The 22,071-nt window shown below is 36.0% G+C and overlaps 1 pseudogene; it reads right to left on the bottom strand.

Annotated features, from left to right (window-relative positions):
- Positions 1-4,996: 4,996 nt before the first annotated feature.
- On the bottom strand, positions 4,997-5,114 carry LOC112485743 (annotated as a pseudogene).
- Positions 5,115-22,071: the final 16,957 nt, after the last annotated feature.

Genomic DNA, 22,071 nt, shown 5'->3' with positions numbered 1-22,071 from the left:
CCTAAGATCTTTTATTGATGTTGCATTTCTAGCACAAATATTGAGATTTTGGTTCTTTGTGAAAGCAAACATGTTTGGGAAGGGGCTCAACTTTGCTAATCGTATACCTTAGAGTGAATGATGATTAATTTTTCTGGAAGCAAGTCATGGTAGAGGAGAGAGTAAGGAAAATACGGAAGCCTGAAATGAGTGCCTAAAAAGAAACAATGATGAGAGAGGTACTGAGAGGGAAACATTACCTTTACCATTTTACCTAGAGGTTACTATGATAAGTACAAAAGAAAATTAATATTTATTGCTAAGACAAGACCTTAGCAGTTTTTTTTTCTCTGAATGAGGAAGAAAGAATCCAGGAAGAGGGTTAAACCAAGGTTGACAAACAGGGCAGCAATGAATCATTTGTTAACTATGTTGATAAGGTATAAACAAGTACAGCTAGAAGGTGGATGACAAGAAAGGGTGTGTTCTGGAATTACTAGGAAAGGAGAGAGAGTGTGGTGTTACCTTTTGAAAGCAAGATGTATCAGTGGGCCATAAAAAAAAGTGACTGGTTTTGGTAAGTAGCCTACTCTGGGTCTTCTACCCCACTAGAGTCATTTGTCCAAACAAATCAGTATACAGAGTATTAGGAAAACTGGTTCAAAGGTAGTATTTTTAGGAGGACAGAAAAGTTAGGTAGTTGGTGTTCTCCTATTCGGTCTATGGGTTGAAAAAAATTATATGGGAAAAATGTCATCTGCCCAAGTTTATGTGTGTGGAGAAAGACTTCTGGCTTGTTGTGAGAGTCTCAGGCAGCCAGCTTGAATTTTACTGCACTGATATATTCTGTGCCTCCGTGATTTTGTCTGGGGTGAGATGTCACTCACTAACACCTCAGGGTTATTTGCATCAGGCCACTTGGTCAGTAGGTAGAATATCGCAATTTCACCTTCAAACCAGAGCTGTTGATTTAACACAAATAGCACTCAGTGAGTGAAGTAAAATAATTTAAATGAAACACAATGTATGCATTACATTTTGTCATATCCCTGACCTCTCTTATTAGTTGCAAAAGACTATTTTTCTCTGGAAGATGAATACTCTTAGAAGAAAGATCAATTCTTATTTAATGAATAAAGGCATTACATGTTATTTGTAACTTGGTCCTCAAAATTTGGACCTAAAACTTTCCACATAATTTGGAGTAAATTCTGTGGAACTGGAATAACCAGAGGAGTTCACCCATTTTCTCTTTGTCAATTTACAGAAAAGAAGTCAGATCATAAGATGGTCATCCTGCTTTCTTCCCAGAATAACAACCACTCAAGTGCCTAAGGAAAAGCCCAAAGCGAAGTTCAAAGTCTTTATTTCTAGTTCCTGGGAAGAGTGTGAAATGAAGATTGTGGACCTGTCCTTACCTGCCTGAGACTGAAGAAGAAAAGGGTTTGTGCGACTCCCTCCCACTTTCAGTGACTTTGCCGTTAAAGCCTTGCATTAGTCCAAGAGTCTTCACTTGTCTTGCACTGGAAGCAAGAGAATTTAGCTGGATGATAAGATCAGGAATCCCCCTGAATGTTGTCCCCTGAGGAAAACTTTGCCATTTCCAATAATCATGTAAAACAACCCTAATAGATGATTGTGATCCTTGCCCCTCCACACAAATGCTCCTCACTCTCTATTCTCTTTCAGAAATAGAGGTGAGTGTTACCTAAGCCATACCTGGCAATGCAGTTGGCCTGGGGCAGAGACAAGATCCTGCAGAGGAAGCAGTGGACCACAGTACTGGATCTGGAAGTTCTGAGCTTCTTCTCACTGAGGTTCAGGGAGTACTTATTTGAAATCTTTGGTGAGTAACAACACCTGTCTCCTCTGGCAGTACTCCATCAGTGCCTCATTGATTCTGCAGTGAACCATACTCTAAAGGTTTTACCGGGGGATCTGGGCTGTGAACATACACTCCCAGTACTGCTACACAGGAACAGGTGTAAGAACTTCAAGGACATAAACAAATAAAATGACCACCTTGGATAACTAATTCACTAATACACATATGCATTTGCACATGTGATTTCAAAATCATGATAAATCATGATAAATGATTTTGAAATGAAACGAAATGAAAACCAGTCAATTGCTAAAGAATGGCTGACTTCAGAAGACTGACTCTCCAGCCTCTGGAAGACCAGGCTGAGGAGTCCTGACTTTTATGACACATTCTTCTCCACTCCTGGGTTGTAGCTGGGAAAAACACTGGGCCGTTACCAGTGATTTCCACCCCCACCCCTGTCCCATGAAATACAGATGTTTCCAAAGGCATAGTGAAATGAGAAAAGTCACAAAATGAAGTAGGTTTTTCATAAGGCCAAGTTTATTGAATTTAAAGGAATCATTCTTATTTTAAGATTACGCTTTTATGTTTTAGGTGGTAAAAATGTCCTTTTAAAAGAATATCGTGGAGACAGTAAGTGGGTATATATGTATGTGTATGTGTGCACACATGTATATATCTAATGTACTTACTTCACAGAGGAAAAGTGAAAAACTCTGTCTTTTTCTGACTCTTAGGGAAATTTTACTGATTTCTGAATTTCCAAAATCTGAGAGACACTGTTTCGTTCAGTGTTTTGAATTCTATACCACTGGAAGGTCAAAAAGATAAGAGTTCGTCTTAACCTATTTCTTATAAAAATTAATAAATTTATTTTAGAACAATTTTAGATTTACAGAAAAATGAGTGGAAAATACGAAGTTTCCATAAGGTCTTTCCCAGTGCCCCAGTTTCCCCTATTACAAACATTTTATCTTAGTGTGTGCTACAATCGATGAACCAATATTGGTACATTATTATTAACTAAAGTCCGCAGTTTACACTAAGGTTCACTCTTTGTGTTACACATTCTATGGGTTTCGACAATGTATGAAATGACATTTATCCACCATCACAGTATCGTCCAGTAAGGCTTCGTTGCCCCCCAAATCCTCCCTGCTCTGCCTATCCATCCTTTCGTCTACTTGAATCCCTGGCAACATGGATCTTTTGACTATTTCTACAGTTTTCTCCTTTCCAAAATGTCATGCAGTTGGAGTCATATAGTACGTAGCCTTTTCAGATTGGCTTCACTTATCAATACATATTTAAGGTTCACTTATCAATACATATTTAAGGTTCTTCAAGTCTTTTGGGGTTTGATAGTTCTTTTTTTTTTTTTTATCAGTAGATAATATATTGTTGTCTGGATGGACCATAGTTTGTTTACCCATTCATCTAGTGAAGGATATCTTGTTTGCCTCCAACTTTTGGCAATAATAAAGTTTCATCTTAGCCTTTTCTTGCATTTAAAACTACATAATGTAGTTTATTTTGCTATTATTGAAAAGATATTCATTATGAAAATTTAGAAAGAAATTTAAAAAGAAAGTAAATATTATTGGTAATCTTGCTCCAAAGATAACACTAGAAACTGTTAGTGTATGTATATGCTGTATATACTCTCTTTTTTCCCTAAATCTATATCTAGTTATATCTGGAAGTTATCTATGTTTATATATGCCTCAATTATTTTTTATAAACTTAGAAGTTATACATATATAGTTATATCATATATCATATATGGTATATATAATTTTGTATTCTAGTTTTTCACCCCACTTAACATTATGTGTACATATTTTCAAATCTTTAAATTTAATTATTTAGGAAGATGATATTTAATAATTATCCAGTGACTCATTGTATGATTAGTGTTTTTAAAAATGACCTACGTGTTTTTTTCATTCTTTTCCAATAAAATGTGAACTCTAAAAAGATAAGGATGTTAGTCTGTTTTGTTCACTGATTGATCCTTTAGAACATAGAAGAGTGCCTGGCAAGTACATAAGAAGCACTCCAAAAACATTTGTTGAAAAAAATGACAAAATCGTATTTTTAAAATTTGTATGATTTCATTAGCTACTCCTTAGAATAAACCCAGTAATTCTGGTGAAAGTTATTACCTGCTAAAATGAGCACCAAAGTAATTGTGCGGTCTTAAATGCAGAGTTTTTAGGGAACTGATTATCGTGGCAGCTTTCTCAAAGATTTAGTGATGACAGTATTCCTACAGCTTGAGGGGTTTTTAGTGGTGGGGTGGCATGTTTCCTGACCTGCCCCTTCTCTTGAGAAGAATGGCATTCTGCTGCTTGGAGGCTGCTGAAGATTAAAGCTTCGTCTTGAACAGAAGAACACTATCTGAATTATGCTGGAACCAACTTTTACTTGGTGGCAGTGACATCCTGATGATAGGTTCCCTGCTAGAAAGGGCTTCTCAAGGCATCCTGGATGGAAACCACATATTCAGAGCGATTGGTGAGGTTCTTCAAGGCTACGCCTCCACATATTTCCCGTAGACGGCTCAGGAAGCTAATCTCTCCACCTTAGCTGACCCAAATTCCTGCTTGTGTGTACAAGTGCAGGTATTAGTTTGTGTCCAATGAAGCGGATGGGTGGGGAGTGGGAGTGACTACACAGTGTTTAGATGGGTGATAGCCGGGAAGGGCAGTTCACCAGGACATCCCAGCAAAACTCAGGTTTGCTGAGGGCCAGGGCAGTGGGCAGACACAAGAGGCTTCAGATTTTAGAGTTAGAACCTTGGGTGGAGGAAGGGAGAGGAGAGCATGGTCAGAATGAGAAATCATGGAGTTAAAGGCTTGGAATAGATTTTGCTTACTTCTTAGTCTTATTGAAAGGCTAGTCCTGTTAGTATCTTATTGTTTCATTGGGTGAGATAAAAATTTAGAGCGATTTCATTAAAAAGTCATTAAAAAATTTACTAATTTATGAAATTGACTTAATTTTCCACTTGAAAATGCCTTCTTTGTATTACAATCTTAAAAATTTGCTTTCTAAGTAATGGATTTTATTTTATTTTATTTTATTTATTTATTATTATTATTATTTTTTAGGCAAGGCAACCCTTCGTCGACCTCACAGATTGCAAGGACCTTGTCAGCTTACAAACCCTTATTTTTTATGTTTTTATGCCTACAGCACCTGGTCTTCCTAGGTGGTCTCCCATCCAAGTACTAACCAGGCCCGACCTTACTTAGCTTCCGAGATCGATGGGATCGGGCTTGTTCAGGGTGGCATGGCAGTAGACAAGCAATGGATTTTTAAAAATCTGAGTAGGCGTGTATCCACGGTTACCACATGATATCAAAGATTTCTGAAGATAGAATTTTTGTCCTAGATTTTTATAGAGTTTCTATTTATTAATCCTCTGTTTTGCTTCAACTCTTTCTATATGATTTGAAACTTGTTTACCGGTTCTTTTGTTAATTTTTTAGTAATATTATTAAAATTTTTTATTTTATTCATTAATTTATTTATTTTATTTATTGACCACCTAAAATATGTGAAATATTTGAGACACCATGGGAAATAGTAACCTCAAAAATTATAATCAATTTGTCACATAAACCAATAAATAGGCAATTAAAGTATAGCATAATATGTTTTAAGAACACATAAGATGGTCTTCTATCCAAATAATTAACATCAGAGGTTTTAAAGAGAAGTACCAATACAACTAGGAACAGCAAGATGAATGAAAGTGGTAATGAGGAGTGGAGATGAGCATTTCAAGAGGAGGGAGCAGCATGTGCAAAGGCCCTGAGGTGAGAGATTGCATGGCTGGTCAGAGACCTGAAAGTAGCTTAATATGATTAGTCTATCAAGTGAGAAGTGAGAGATAAAGCTGGGGAGGAAAACCAGATCTAAAAGACTTCGCAAATCATGTTAAGGACATTATGTTAAAAACGATGGGGAATATTTGAAGATTTTTATGAGTGAGTAAGTAGGATCAGACAGTCCATTTAGAAAGCACACACTGACTTCCCTGTGGAGAACAATTTGGTGAGGGGCAATTCACAAGGCAAGGAGATCAATTAGAAGATTGTAGCATTATCCAAGTAAGAGTTGATGGTGGTCTAAATCCAAGATAAAGGCAGTGGGCTTGGAGAAAGTAGACTAATTTGAAAGCCATGGTAGAATCACCAGCACTTGACAATGATGGACAAATAAAATGAATAAAAGATAAAGAGAACGATATTGACTATTTTAGTGTGGGTTCCCCCTAAAAGCAAGTGAGAGACAAGACCTGGGGTTCAGGAGGTTTGTTTTAGAAGTAATCCCAGGAAGTAAGAGTGAAGGAGTAGAGGGAGTGAGTCGGGAAGGGAGGAAAGTCTGTTTAAGGAAGGAGAAAAGCCAATCTGTGTACTCAGCTATTTACTGCCATGAAAAACTGAGGCACAATCTTGTGTGGAATCCTCTGAGAAACCACGTTGAAACTCCTCAAAAGTGTTCCTCTGGAAGAATAGAGACTGGGCCTTTATTCCCTGACTCCTTTCTCTTTGGTTTGTGGTGGCTTCCTTCCAGGGATATTAATTCCTTTGCTCTTGAGAGCTGCTGAGAACTTTGGAGAAAACCCTGAGGCAGAAAACCTGAGAAAGCAGCTGGAGTTAGAGGTGGGCTGAGGGGATTTGACACAAGGAGGGTCTGCTACGGGGACCACGTTTCTGGCTCAGGCAACTGGATGTGCCAGCATATGTTGAATTCTTGAAATATTTTTGAGACACCCATGTGGTGAGATTTAATTGGTAGTAAAATATGATCTGGTGATTAGAGCTGACACTATGGTAATTGAGTGCAGGGTCCATAGCCTAGTCAAAGGTTGTGTATTAGTTTGTGAGGTCTCCCATAACAAAGTTTCACAGGTTGATGACTGAAACAACAGAAATTTATTTCTCACAGTTCTGGTGGCCAGAAGTCAAAGACCAAGGTGTTGACAGAGGTGATTTCTTCTAAGGTCCCTCTCCTTGTCCATTCTGTTCCTGTGTCTTCACATGGTTTATCCCCTGTATCTATCTGTGCCCAAATCTCCTCCTCAGCAGTTATGTTTAATTAGGCCCACCCATGTAAGCTTGTTTTAACTTAATCGCCTCTTTAAAGACCCTATCTCCTAAGACAGTCACGTTCTGAGGTACTGGGGGTTGGGAATTGAAAATATGAATTTTGAGAGGAAACAAGTCAGCCCATAACAAGTAGTAATTGACAAAGGAAATAGATAAGCTTGTTCAAGAAATATATGTAGAATGAGGAAAAGAGAGCTTAGAATGGGGTTTGGAGGGACACCAACATTTATCAGGACTAACATTTAACATCAACAGAATATATAAAAAAGCAGTATAGAAAAATATAAGAAAAAAACAAAGATTGTGGCTTCATGGAAGACAGGGGCAGGGCTGTTTCAAGGAGAGAGTGAGTGGTAAGCTGATGCCAAATGCTGCTGAGAGACCTAGCAGAAGGGGGCAACCATGAGAGTTGATCATTGAGAAGAAGGTGCAAACTTTGAGAGCAGGAGAATGAAATAATATGGTGGCTCCAGGTGAGCATGGAGTAGGTGGATAGGTGTGAGTGTTGCTGGGAAGAAGCCACAGGCAAGGAAAGGGCTACAGATGCAAGGGAGGAGACACAGCCAGTGAGGGTGCCTGAGGTGGAGGAAGGGAAGGGGTTTATAGTTCAGGTACGAGACTGGCTTTGGATAAGTGTAGAGACGCTTCTTCCATTTGACTAGTCTGGAAGGAGGGAATGATGGGAAAATGATTAGAAAGAAAGGAGGAGTGATAATGAAGGCAGAGTTTTGGGGAGAGAGAAGATATTTTTGAATTAAACTAAAGGTTAAGGTAAGATTTCATAAAATAGCATGACAATTTATTTTTATAAATAATTATTATGTTGTTAAATCCAATATCACTTTTGTCTGTGAGACTTCTTGAATCTATATTCTTCATAAAATCAGCACATAGGCAATTCTGAAAAGATGAGTTTAGTGGAAATATGATACAGTATTCGTAAAATTAGTTATTGTATATATACATAGATGATTAAAATGTAATTTTTCTGTTACTCTATTTCCAGAAAATAGCCTGAATAAAATACACAGTGATTTTTTACTAATGGGGGTCTTGATAGGAAGTGCAATGTATCCCTGATATCTTCAGTTAGCAAAGCTCTAGTATCTTTATTAAGCTGTCTTGCTGTTGGGCTACTGTTCACTACCAATAAAGAGAGCAACGAGAAAATAGGAAGACAAGTTTATGTGGATACAGATGGTTGATTACTGTGAGCTATCATAACATAGACTAATGTGACTGTAGTCCCATTCACATTTTAGATAATACATTTTATGAATATGTTCAACAGTTTTCCTTAATTTTCTCTTTTTACTCAGGTCATTTTGCTAAATTTCTGCTGGTCTTCAGAGCATTGAACTGAGCAAAAATCTTCATTTATTGCATTTATTTGCATAATGTCCCTGATCTTATATTCCTCATCTGTAAATCACCTACATATCCAGGAGGAAGTTATTTTTTTCTCACTTAATATAATTAAGATAATAATCTGAACTATCAATGAAATTATAAGGTGAGGTTGATGATGGAAGATTTTAGTGGAAATTAAACTGATTTGATAGTCAAAACTTTGATCCCAGTTTGCATTTTATCATTTATGTGCTTAGATGTCACAGGAAGGCCCTTTGCTTCTTAAGTCACTTAGTTTCCAAAACTTTAGGATAAAAGTTAAAAACCTCCTTTCCCCAATACATCAGATGAATATGAAGATTAATATCTGCTAATAGTGTTGGAAGGTATAATATAAAATAAAGACACCACAGTTTACCTTAGGGTAAAATATTAATGATAACGTATGCTTGAAAGCATAAAAACCTTTTTGTTAATAACCATTGATTTCTTGGAAAATCATAACAAAATCCTTGCAAAATTTTTTATGGATGCAAAATGCATTTGTAAATAAAGAGTGCTTAAATCCAAATGGAAATTTTATATACCACATGTAATTAATAATCTAAAAGCAAATGCATTGCATCACTGACAAAATTTCACTAAGGCCCACTGAGTGTCTGGACATGGAGTGTGGTAGTAAAAAACATAAATTCCCTGTCTTTTTGGAACTTAGATTCTAGTGAAGGTGACAGACAATAACCAAATTAAGAAATAAACATACAATATTTTTTGTTTTGAGGAAAAACTAAGTACAATAAATTACCTTGACAAAGATATTTCCTGGAGAGTGGGAAGTGGGTTGGGGATCTTGGCCAGAATAAGTGCATAGAGAGTGGCAGGGCAGTAAGTGATGACGGTGATCATTGGTAACTCATAAGATATTCGCTATAAAAAGGAATCAAAGAACTAGGGGACTAGCTTAAGGGAGATTTAAGTTCAAAGGAAATTTAAGAAAGAATGTTTTCTACTCATGAGGATATCTGGTACAGCGCAAAATGATTTATCGGTTTCCTAAGGCTGACATAACAAAGTGCCATAAACTGAGCAGCTTAGAACAATAGAAATTGATCATCTCACACACAGTTCTAGAGGCTAGAAGTCTAAAATTGAGTGGTTGGCCGGGCAATGCCCCTCTGAAATCTTTAGGGGAATCCTTCCTTGCATCTTCCTAGTTTCTGGTGGTTTGCCAGAAATCTTTGACATTCCTTGGCTTGCACCTGCATAACTCCAACCTCTTCGTTGTCCCATAGCGTTCTCCCTGTGTGTCTCTGTCTTCACATGTCCATCTTCTTGTAAGGACACCGGTCACATTGGATCTGGGGCCTACCCTGTAACCTCGTCTTAACTAATTCTATCTGCAATGGCCTTATTTCTAAACAAGGTCACATTCTGAGGGTTAGAATTTCAACATATCTTCTTTTGAGGGACACAATTCAATCCGTAACAGTTATTCTCTGCTCATGAGAATGACTTAGTGCAGAGGGAAAAACTGATGATAGAGGAGAAGAGAGAAGGTATAATCGTGGGAAAAAGACCTTGAATGAACAAGAGAGAGCCATTGTACCAGTGGAGAGCTGGTGTTAGAGAAAAGCTTGGAAAGTTTATTTCCAATAACAGGAGAAAAGGCAGAGTTTGAGTTCAGATAAGTCTGTAGATTTGGTGGTGGAAAGGGAAATTTCCCTTCTGAGTGTTTATATTTTCTGGGTGAAAAAGAAACAAATGTTTCTGCCTTGAACTTCAGATCAATGTCATAATCGCAATTAGCATTGTTTTAGGGAATTGTGGTACATGCTGTAAAAAGAAAGAAATATATGAAAGTACAGTATGGTGCTTGAGACACACACGCACACCTTTACACCAGATACTTAAAAAATATTATCTACTTTAATCCTCACAATATTTGACAAAGGTATTTTCTTCCTGGCGAAAGGACCTATTTTTCTACATACCATAAAGTTTGGGTTAAGTATTAAGTATTTTCACATAGTAGTCCGGAGGTTAACTAATAGCACATTTTCATGTCAGTAGGTCCTTTGAAGCTTGTAACGTGATCAGCACAAATCTGAGAAGAAGTGAGTTAAAAACTTTTTATAAGAAATATGTAGGATATAGATTAAAGATCAATTAGTAACTATTTACCAATAAATAAAGCATCTTATTAATATCACTGTTTATCAATATCAGTCATGTGCTATAAATGACAGAACCTAGATGCCTAAAAGCCTATCAATGCCTAAAATAAAACAAAAAGTCTCTCTTTTGTCTTTTAAAACGTTTAGGAACCTACATATTATTTTTTTAAATCATATATTTAGGATAATAATTAGCTGTTAGAAGAATTCCGGCCGGAAAAAGACACCCTATTAAAAAAAAAAAAAAAGACAAACAAAACCAAACCCATTTCAACAGCTGTAAAACAGTTGCAAGTATAAATGTACTGGAACAGCACTCTTGGGTTTGCTGTGACCAACTTCACAGACTGATCAAACACAGCTGCTGCTCTGTGTACTTTAACTGGGGTTCTTGGCCAGCAGCCCAGTCAGAAAACATTGTCTCTTTTTGTTTTTGTTTCTCGTATGTAAATCAGCTTGTTAACAGGTAGAGGTCTTTACCATCCTCATCAATATTTATATTAAAAGAAGATTATGAGTTTGAAATGTATACTACTCTTTAATGTTGGCCTTTGTTTTAAATGAATCAATACTTAAAAACCAACTTACTTCTCTGTATTTAGGCTATCTTTGATTCGAATTTACTCTTAATATTTAAGAATATAAATTATATGTGAAACGGTCTTGTCTGGTTAAGGCAATGAATGAATTTTCCAAATGTTCGACACTAGAATTGAAATATCAGATACTAATTCAAGCAAAGGTTATATGAAGAAAATAATATCTGTAAGGAATTGATGGCATTTAGTCAACTGCAGATTAATCTGAATGATATAGTGAAAATGCTGTTACCTTGATCCTAAGCCTCAACCAGACCTGCCCCATAGACCAAGTGATTGTCTTCATACTGACTGTGGATTAGAGAGAGTAATTACAGGTATTATTTTTGTCGATGGAATTAGAGCTGCAATCATAAACATTGAATTCAATTGTGTCAACAGGAACATAGATGAGTAAAAAATGCCAGTGATATAAATGTGCTCTAATTATCTTAAAAGCCAGGCATCTCTGAACCTATTTTAGAAAGGGTTTTAATATGAACTGGTCTGTGATGGCACACAACCCCACTCTGGTTCTGTATCTATAGCAGAGCCCAGGTACAGTACACACAGATGCTAATGATATGCATACCACTTCCTTTTCCATTCCCAGTCATTTTGCTAGTCTTGCTCTCCAGCTAGTCTTGGCCAGGGTGGAGCATTACAAACTTCTATCAAGATAAAAGTACAGAAAGGACAATAAGCCTCATCAGTTTCAATTTTCTGTCTGAACTCTCTATACGACAAATTTATTTTGACTCCAATTTTATTGCAAGATTGTTCTGAGTCTTCTTTAAAACTTCAAATCCTAGAATTATGAAATGATGAGGAATAAAATGGGCAATGATCTAAAAGAAATAGATTTGCATTATAAAGATTGATAACTTGAACATCGTATCGGTAAAAACTTGCTTTGTGTTGACTTGCAGTGGATTAGGTAGGAAGAAACAACTTGGAGAAGATATACTTATTCCTAATTTAGATAAAATATTTTAGTTAATTTTGCTTTAGATTAAATTTTTAATTTTATTTGGATGTTTTCTTTAGTATTTAGATAATTAGTAATATTTTACATTAAAATTCCCTGAAGGAATTCTTATTCTCATGCAATATTTTAGATTGAAAACTTGCAAAGTGGTAGTTACCTAGAATTTATTAAACCATTTATTATATCTTAATCATTTGGATTTTAAGATTTTAGTTTGCTTTTCCTTTACATGTGGGAGGTTACAACTGAAGTTGGAAAGTTTTATGGAGCATAGAAATTCTGGCCTTGGGGGATTTTTCCCCTGCTAAATATTGACTTTGTAGACTCAGTTCTTGTTATTAATGTGCATCTATAATTAACCCTGTAGACAAAGAGAAAGCAGAATTTTTTCTTCAAATTAAAGAAATCACAGAGGTATGAAATCCTGAATGGGAAAGTTTTATCACACTCTTAACACTGGCTTTTCAATGAAAAGATGTTTATAGTTTCATTCTACTTAATTATCTAAAGTCTTTCTTTTGTTGTTTTAAAATTAATATTAAAAACTTTATTGTGAAATCATTTTTCAGAAGATTTAGAAAACATAAAATATCATAAAGAAAAATTTCATATTCCACTGTTCAGATATGATCAGAGTTGATGATTTTGTGTATTCAATTCTTTTCTCTATGCATTTATTATTTTATTTTTTATAAAAATGAATTCAAGCTCATTAAAACTAAGACTATATCAGCAACATTTTCCCATGACATTTAAAATAATGACAACTGTATTTAAAGAACAACCGTAGTTGTAGGGTGAGAGCTTAAATATATGATAAACCTTCAAATTAATTTGAAAATAAAACATTTTAGAACTTAGAGTTTGGAGATTCAATTCCACTTTTAATAATAAAACTAATTGGAAAATGTCAAAGGAAATAAGAACTTAATTTAATATATAACACTCATATTATTAAACACTCATACCATTATAGAACATCTCCTTCTACTCTCTTTCTTCTTCCCTCAAATTCACAAATGATAGATAAGAAAAGAATTCAAAAAGAATTCATCTGTATTAAATATTTTGCTGGAATTAATTTCATTATAGCAAATCTTTCTTCTTTTAGCTAAGAGAAACCTAGATGATATTTATGGGACTTTAGAATAAAGCACCTACTTTTTCCTGCTTATATTAACCTTAAAAAGACCCATGGTGCTTTTGTCTGAATAAATATTTGAGCTTCTTTTAACACGAATTTTTTTTCCATATCTAATTTAATTCTCAAATTGCAGTGGAAAAAAATACTTTTCGCTTGCAAAAAAAAGAACAAATATGTTTTGGGTAACTTGCAATAAGAACTAGATGTCTTCCTAGAAGACACCCAGTGGCTATTAGTTGTCCACAACTTTAAGACATACACATCTACCCAGAAAGGCATTTCTAGAGATTGTACCTGGCACATAAAAAACCCTGAAGGTTTGTAAATCCATTATTTTCTTGGTGGCATCAGGTTATGTCTGAGGAATGTTTCTTCTATCACAAATTCAAGTTGAACACTTCTCTACAGTTCTTAGGATATTAAGATATGTTATTTTGGAGCTGTAAGTTTCCTGTGTATTCAAGCTATTATCTTTCTCTGTAATATCTATCCTGCTTTTACATTTTTTTTGTGTGTGTAAGTCATACTTTACACTTATCTACATTAGGATATCTATATCCAAATATACATATCTACATTAAGACTTTTACATAAGAGTGCATTACATTTAAGTGTAAAACCACAGGTACCAAAGCTTGGTTATTCATGTGTGTGTGCCAAGAATAACTTTTCTTCTTTTGAAATGTATCAAGCAAAGGCATCAAAACAAGAAATAGAAATTGAAAAATGTAAAGTTTCTCCATTAAAATGACAAATTCCATCCCAGTTTTAAAAAACAAAGAAAGAAAGCAGTGTTTTCTAAAGTGGGCTCACTGGACCATGCTCCTCCCAACAGGAGTGATTTTCTGGTCTAGAGATGACTGGCTACCTCGCCTGTTTGATGTTGCTTGTGTCCGACAGACAAATAGTGTCACAATGTCGTAGACCATGCTCAGAATGATGACTTGATCTGGTTTGACTAGTTTGAAGTTTTAGTTTTCCTTCGCTTTGTAGTTTATAAAATGCTTTAATTTATGTTATCTCATCGAACTCTCATAACAACCCCATGAGATACGTGGAAGAGCAAAGGGACTCACACTACAAAGATGATGAAACTGTTTACATGGTTTCAGTTAGAATGAGAACTCAAGTCTTCTGATTTCATTGTTCTTTCTTCAGTACCATGCTCTCAGGAGACCTTGTCCTGGAATAGTCCATCATGCATTCCTTAGAGGTCAAGCAGTTCTTTCAAACAGAGCTTCATTACTTTATCAGGAGTCATGGAGGAATGCTTCCTAACAGTGAGAGGAATTCTTCAGCAAGAATGTAATGTAAATGAGTCTCTGTAAACATCCTCTGGTCAAGAGAGTTCTTATGTAGATTTAAGCTCCTAATATACATACTCTAAAAAGAGAATACTTGCTCTGTTTGCTTTTTAACTTCCAATAGCCTCATTTAAATTCTTAAGTTAAAAATGCTTTGCAAACTAGATAAGCCAGTGATACCATTGGCAAAACAAAACAAAACAAAACAAAACAAAAAACAAAAACACTTCAGTGTCTTTCTGTCCCTCTGAGTGTCTTCACTCTGTTCCTCTGTCTGTCACTGTCTCTGTCTCTCTCTGTCTCTTTGTGTCTCTCTGAGTCTCTCACTGTCCCTCTCACTCTCTGCCTCTGAGAGGAGACCATCTCTGTCTATGGCGCCTTACCCCTTCCCTAATAAACTTTCCTTTTGACTCTAACTTTGACATGCATTTGAATTCTTTCTTGTGCTCAGCCACGAACTCTCTCTCGGTGCAGGCCTTGAGTCTTCCTTCCTCCACTCTGGGGAATTTACCCTGTCCTGCATCAAATGGAGTTACCTGGATCAGAATACTTGAAGAAAGGGAAGGCAAGACAAGAGGTGTGAGGTGTGGGTGCTGGATACTAAGGCACCGAGAACCTGGGGGAGCAGAGTTCCTCGTTGTAGTTTTATTCCATAACTCTGCCTAAGGCTAGGCTTTGTACTAGGCTCATAATCTGAAAACAAAATTCTTAATTGTCCTCACATAATTATATTTTCCAGCAGCTCGATTTTACTCAAGCTTTGGGACTCTGACCTTCAAGTGCACAGAGAATTGAGATATGGGAAGTACCCTTTTAAGGGGAATTGTTCATGTCTGCTCTTCCACTTACCCCATTTCCCTCAAAGACTCAGGGCTATTCAAGATTCACAGTGAGAGGACGTGGATGCCTTTCAGGGCTATTTTTGTAAATCTATGGTATTTTTGTTAGCTTTACGTGATACAGAATCACGCCAGCCACACAGCTCGGGAGCTTCAATTCTGCTGTTTAGGATTCTCCTCATTGGGCGCATTTCCGTCTCCCCATTTCAGAGCCACTCAGACTTCTAGCAGCATCTACATTTAAAAAGTTTTTTATTCCTTTAATTCTAAAAGTAAGACACACCTTTTGAAGACTTCAAACACCAAGGAAGTGTATAAAGAAAAAGGTACATTTTCATCATTCTTTTCGCCAGAGAAAGATATTGTTATTCTTTCTTTTGAATCCCATTCCTCAAACCTACTTCTTAGGAGCAAAACAATACGAACAGCTTGGTGACTGACTGTTCCCCCACGTCTTTGATGACGTAAGTGTGCGTGTGCACACACACGCACACACACACACACGAACACATGTTGTTTACATAGTTTTACAACATATTTGCCATTCCTTTTTTCATTAATTATTTCAACCTCTTTCCGTGTAAATACATGAAAAATTTCAAACAATTATAAGAATGTGTATGGAATTATTGAGCACAGAAACCATGGTGAGGTTGTGCTGGGTGAGGTGATCTGAGCTGAATGGGAGCAAAAGGCTTGGGGGATATGGTTTTCCTAGGAAAGAACTAATGAGAAAGGAGGAAGAAGACCTAAGAAGAACATGGGCTAATAGTTTCCCTTACTCAATCCAATTAAAGCCACATGCTATTACTTTCAAAACATTGACTGATTATTATTTTTGGTAGTAAAATGGAATAAGGTAGATTTGAGCCTATGTTGCAGTCTAAATGTGTATTTTACCATGTCATTTAACTCCTCTGAGCTTTCCTGTCCTTACTCAAAAATGACCAGATTAGACTCGACGATATCTATGTTTCTTTCCATTTCTGATTAGCGCTTTAATTTCCTGAAACAAAACCTCAAGAATGTTGTTAGGTATAAAGTAGTCTTTGTTCCAGGGTATTCTTGGTTGTTCTTGCCCATTTCTCTGGCAGTTCATTTCTGATTACACAGGTCACATTACCCTACCTTTTAGCTTATAATACTGACATTCAGTTTTACAGTTTATAAAGAGTTTTCACACACCTTTATCACATCTGAGTTTCAGTTATTCAGTGACATAGATTGAGCAGATATTATTTTAATTCCCACTTTATAGATTAGGAATTAAATTCAGAGTAAACTTGCCGAAATCTGATTCCTACCTGTATTGAGTGTAGCAGAGATAGCTATATGTGATTTAGATAGAGTCATCATCATGCTATTATTTGAGAATTTTATGTGTAGCATATTTGCAATAATAAGGAATGAAAATTATTTGATATTTGTAATACAGAAAAAAGGAGGTTAAATTCATCAAAGAGATTTTTACCGCAGATGATCATAAATAATCTTTTGATTCTAGATGAAGACATCTTTGACTCAGTGGAACTTTGAGATTTTTCCAGATTCTGTTAATCCTATCTTTCCGCTCCAGACTTTCTAGTTCCAATGACCTTCTTGTAGTTTTTCTTGCTTTTTCAGGTCTCCAAGAGCCTTTTATTTTGTATTTCTTCATCCTAGAATGTGTTCTCACTCTCTGTCTTTCTGTCAACCTTCTACTTATTCTTCAAACATTACCTGCTCTGTGATTATTTGCTCAGCATCTTCTGCAGACATAGATGCTCCTATCTCTCTCCACAGCAACCTTTAAAAGTTCCATGATAACAACTGTCTCACTTCTGTCTAACCTTAAGATCTATCTTTTCACACTAGTATTCCCAGACAGCATGGACCGTGATCCAGATGTCAAAAATATATATTGAGTGAGTAAATTAATTTCACTGAATATTATTAAGTTGGGATTTTAGCAAAGTTTTAGTTTTAATTTCTATGTAATTTATTGCAGGATCTTTCTCTTTTCCTTATTAATACTCATTTTATTTTTAAAACTTGAAGCAATACAAACTTACAGAAAAAGTGCAAGCACAGTACAAAGACCTTTCCCCCTAAACCATTTGAGAGTGAGTTGCCGCTCTGATGCTTCATTACCTTGGAGTACTTTAATATGTATTTCCTGCATTCTTTGTTCACTGCCTTGCTTTCGGGCACAAGAGTTTCTGGGTTCATCTTGTTCTTTGTCTGCCCAGCCTTGGGATCACCATTTTTCTAAGAAGTCTTGGTTTCTGAGCTTAACTTAGTTTTTAGAAGTTAAGCTCAGCAACTTACATATGCTCATTGCTGTTGGGGTGTCACTGTTTCCAGGCCCTCCCAATAGACAATGCTGGAGATTATTTACAACTCTATCTACTTTTTACTGGGTTTTTATGGAGACTTTGTTACATCGACATGGTTGATTAAATGATTTGCCATGGTTGAATGATTCAACCTCCAAGGCTTCTCTCTCAGAGGTCAGGGGTAAAGGTGTGGGTAGTGGGGAGTGGGGTCGAAGATTCCAACCCTCTAATCACTGTGGTTGGTTTTGCTGGCAAACAGCTCCCATCCTCAGGTGGATCCAAAAGTTACATCATTAACATAACGAAAGACACCTTTAACCTTCTTATCAATTAGGAAATACCAAAGTTTTAGGTTGTGTGCCAGAGACAGAATGAGGACCAAATATATATATTTCTTATTTATTTATCTTTTAACTTTTTTATTTATTTAATTTTTAAGAATTTTTATTTTTCAATTAGAGTTGACATTCAATATTGTTTTATATTAGTATCAGGCGTACAGCATAGTGGTTAGACATTTATATAATTTATGAAGTGATCCCCTCCCCCATTAGTCTAGTATACAACTGGCACTATATATAGTTATTACAATATTACTGACTATATTCCTTATGCTCTACTTTACATCTCTGTGACTATTTTGTAACTACCAATTTGTACTTTTTAATCCCTTCACAATTTCATCCCCTCAACTCTGCCCTGCACCCCCCAATCTAGCAATCACCAGTTTGTTCTCTGTATCTATAAGTCTGTTTCTGTTTTGTTTGTTTGTTTATTTTGTTCCTTTGGTTCCATATATGTGTGATATATATGTATATACATATACGTGTGTGTATATATACATATGTGTGTATGTGTATATATATATATATATATGTAAATACACACACACACACACACACACATACACAGACACCATCTTCTTTGTCCAATCATCTATTGATGGACACTTAGATTGTTTCCATATCTTGGCTATTGCAAATAGCACTGCAGTGAACATAGGGGTGCATATATCTTTTCAAATTAATGTTTTGGTTTTATCTGGATAAATACCCAGAAGTGGAATTGCTGGGTCATAAGGCAGTTCTTTTTTTTTCTGAGGAACCTCAAAACTATTTTCCATAGTGGTTGTACCAATTTGCAATTTTACCAACAGTTTATGAGGGTTCCCTTTTCTCCACATTCTTGCCAACATTTGTTTTTTGATTTATTGATGATAGTCATTCTCACAGGTGTGAGGTGATATCTTATTGTGGTTTTAATTTCCATTTCTCTGATGATTAGTGACGTTGAGCATCTTTACATATGTCTATTGGCCATCTGTATGTCCTCTTTGGAGAAATGCCTATTCAGTTTCTTTGCCCATTTTTTAAATGGATTGTTTGTTTCTTTGGTGTTGAGTTGTATGAGTTCTCTATAAATTTTAAATGTTAACCCCTTACCAGGTGTATCATTGGCAAATATCTTCTCCCATTTAGTAGATTGTCTTTTCTTTTTGTTGAAATAGTCCCGTTTGTTGATTTTTTCTTTTGTTTTCCTTGTTTGAGGAGATAGATCAGAAAAAATATTACTGAGAGCACTATCAAAAAGTTTACTGCTTATATTTTCTTCTGGGTGTTTTATGGTTTCAGGTCTTACATTTAAGTCTTTAATCCATTTTGAGTTTATTCTTGTATAACATGTAAGAAGGTGGCCCAGTTTCATTTTTTTTGCATGTATCTGTCTAGTTTTCCCAACACCATTTATTGAATAGACTTGTCTTTACCCCATTGTATATTCTTGCCACTTTGTCATAGATTAAATAACCATATTAGATGTGGATTTATTTCTGGGATCTCAGTTCTGTTCCATCGATCTATGTATCTTTTTGTGCCAGTACCATGCTGCTTTGATTACAATAGCTGTATTTCTTATTTAAATTGCACTATCACACATTCCATGTCAGGCTGTTTTCTTCGCTGCAAAGGCCCAGCTATTTCTTGCTACTGTTCAGCAGTGCCTTTCTTCTCACCCTTGTCCATCTTGATATTCTGAGCAGGGCCACCACCAAGCTCTGACTCTTCACACTCAGCTGCCTCTCTTTTTCGTCCCGACCCATGGATGCCCTCCAGTCTTTGCTCCACATCAGGCCACTGCTTTGCATGGACTCCCTCCTCCTCTGGTTTAGGCTCTGACAGACCATATGGAGAAGGATGCGGGCCTCGTCACACTCGGGCACTGACATTTTGCACACACTCTTACTTCATTAGGGATACAGCCTCTGATTTTCCATGTTCCCTCCTGCAATCTGGACACCTTTGTCACTCTGCTGGGGCTCTAACTGCCCACACTAAGTTTCTCTCTTACTTGGATAATCCTCTTCCCTTGTTCAGGCTCTAACATCCTTTTTTAGGCCACTGCAACTGCCCTCTGCACAGATATGTTTATTGTACTATGCTTCATCTAATGGTTTTAGGACTGGAAAGGAGAGGAGGAGAAGGTAAGAGGAAGGAAGAAGGAAAGGAATATGCCATCTCTTAGATTTGCTCATTAGACTTTCCACAAGGAAATGAATGCATGAGAAAGTTTAAAAGAGGCCAATTTGCTCCTTATGTGCAATAGTAACAAAAGATTTAGACAGAAAAATTTGAAGTTATTAGAAAAAGTTACATTTGACATTAAATGTCCTTTCCATTGGAGAATTAAACTTTTATTTCTCTTTAGGTGTTTCATATTTTGTTCTGATAGATGACCTCTAAATTAGACATTTAGAAATAAAAAGGCTGGGATGGATATTTGTTCTTCTCTTCCAATTTTCTTCCTTCATAGATGAGGGAATTGAACTCTGGTTAGGTCAAATGACTTTTCTAGGTTTCCCATCTCAGATGATGTAGCCAGAAAGAGAAAGAACTTCTTTCAGCATCCTGGCCAGTGTTCTTGGCATGTTCCCTTCATTATTATCATTTAAAATTATTTGACTTTTAAGATGAATTTCTGAAATAAGTATAGTTTATATGGAACATTACACCTTGTATTTTAAATTGTAGTCCTTTTCTTTAGTAATGATATTACTGATAAAATTCCATTTTTTTGCCCTAAACATTATCTGAGCAGTACTTTACTTAGTAGTACATTAGAGTGGGAGATCTAGGCATTAGCCATATTGACTAGGTAGTTTAACAACAGTAATTTAAAAAAAGAGTTTTATGGAAAGTAATCTCACAGAGTGATCTGATCATAAATTACTAAGTGGGTAGGTCATGGTGGGTGGTCAAGTCCACAGGCTTATAACTTCTTTAGTAAAAAGCTTATTTGCCTTAAGCAAACCCTGTTCATTGTTTCTGTGTATCTAAATTAACATACCTTTGAAACACCTTTTTTTAGACCTTCTTCTAAAGCATGACCACCCTCAGGAGTGCACAGAATCTTAATTCTCCTGCAATCTGATCCTGCCTTGCTTTCTCCCACTGCCACATAATCTTCCTTAGTTCCCTCCTTAATTTCAAATGCACGAAAGAAACTGCAAAACTGTTACTCTCTGGAGCATTTTAGATCTTGCCTCCCTGCAATTATCATCAGTTGTGGCTCAAATAAACTCTAATAAAAATTCTTTACAGGTTTGGACATTTCTTACAGCAAGCGACATTAGCAGTTAAGAGTTTTGAATACTCTCTTTTAATTTCATGCTTACATTATGTTAACTATATTTGGTAAAGTTGCCAAGCAGGTTAAGTATTGTTTATTTTACTGTTTTTCTGTTTATTGTCTTGTGGGGTTGATGGGTTGGCAAAATGTGCCTCCATAGACAGTACATAAATAAGAATGGCTGATAAATAAAATTTTATTTTCAAAAATCTACAATATAAAATTCGTATTATTAAAACCCATTTACATTTGTGGAAAACTCAACATCTTATCAAAGTTTCAGTTCAAGCTGGGAACGAACAACTTGGATGTAGATGAACCATAGAGAGCTTTCATTAATTTCCAAGACTTCACCTTGAGTCACTGAGTAAAAAGGAAAAATAGGTAACAAACTGTTTAAGAATCCAATAAAAATCTTGGAGTCCCATCAGCTTAATTAATGGTGACATGAACTCACTTCTGGCCCTTTGGTGAAATAATTGCCCCTTTGCACCAATATAATTCTGTAAATTAATATTAACGAATACGCAGATTTTATAATTGGAAAAGACACATCATCAAGATCATTTTGCTCATCTCCCTTCAAGCAGGAATCCTGCTAACACATATTCATGGGTTGGAATCACTGTCAATCATGTGGGAATTACTACCTCCCAAAGCAGTTTTGCCTTATATCTGCAGAAAACTTCCTCTGGGTAACTTTGTCCTGATACTGCTGCCTTCTGTTCTCTGCAGTTAGATTGTCGTGACACCCTCTCTATATAAGAGACTTTCAGTTATGTCCACCTAGATCGTCATGGTTCTGGAATTTTCTTTCTCTCTTTCTTC

Source organism: Pteropus alecto, unplaced genomic scaffold (genome assembly GCF_000325575.1).
Source record: "Pteropus alecto unplaced genomic scaffold, ASM32557v1 scaffold5, whole genome shotgun sequence".
In the NCBI taxonomy this organism is placed as follows: Eukaryota; Metazoa; Chordata; class Mammalia; order Chiroptera; family Pteropodidae; genus Pteropus; species Pteropus alecto.
Note: the sequence above shows the minus strand (reverse complement) of the source record. Positions and strands in the feature narration are given on the sequence as shown.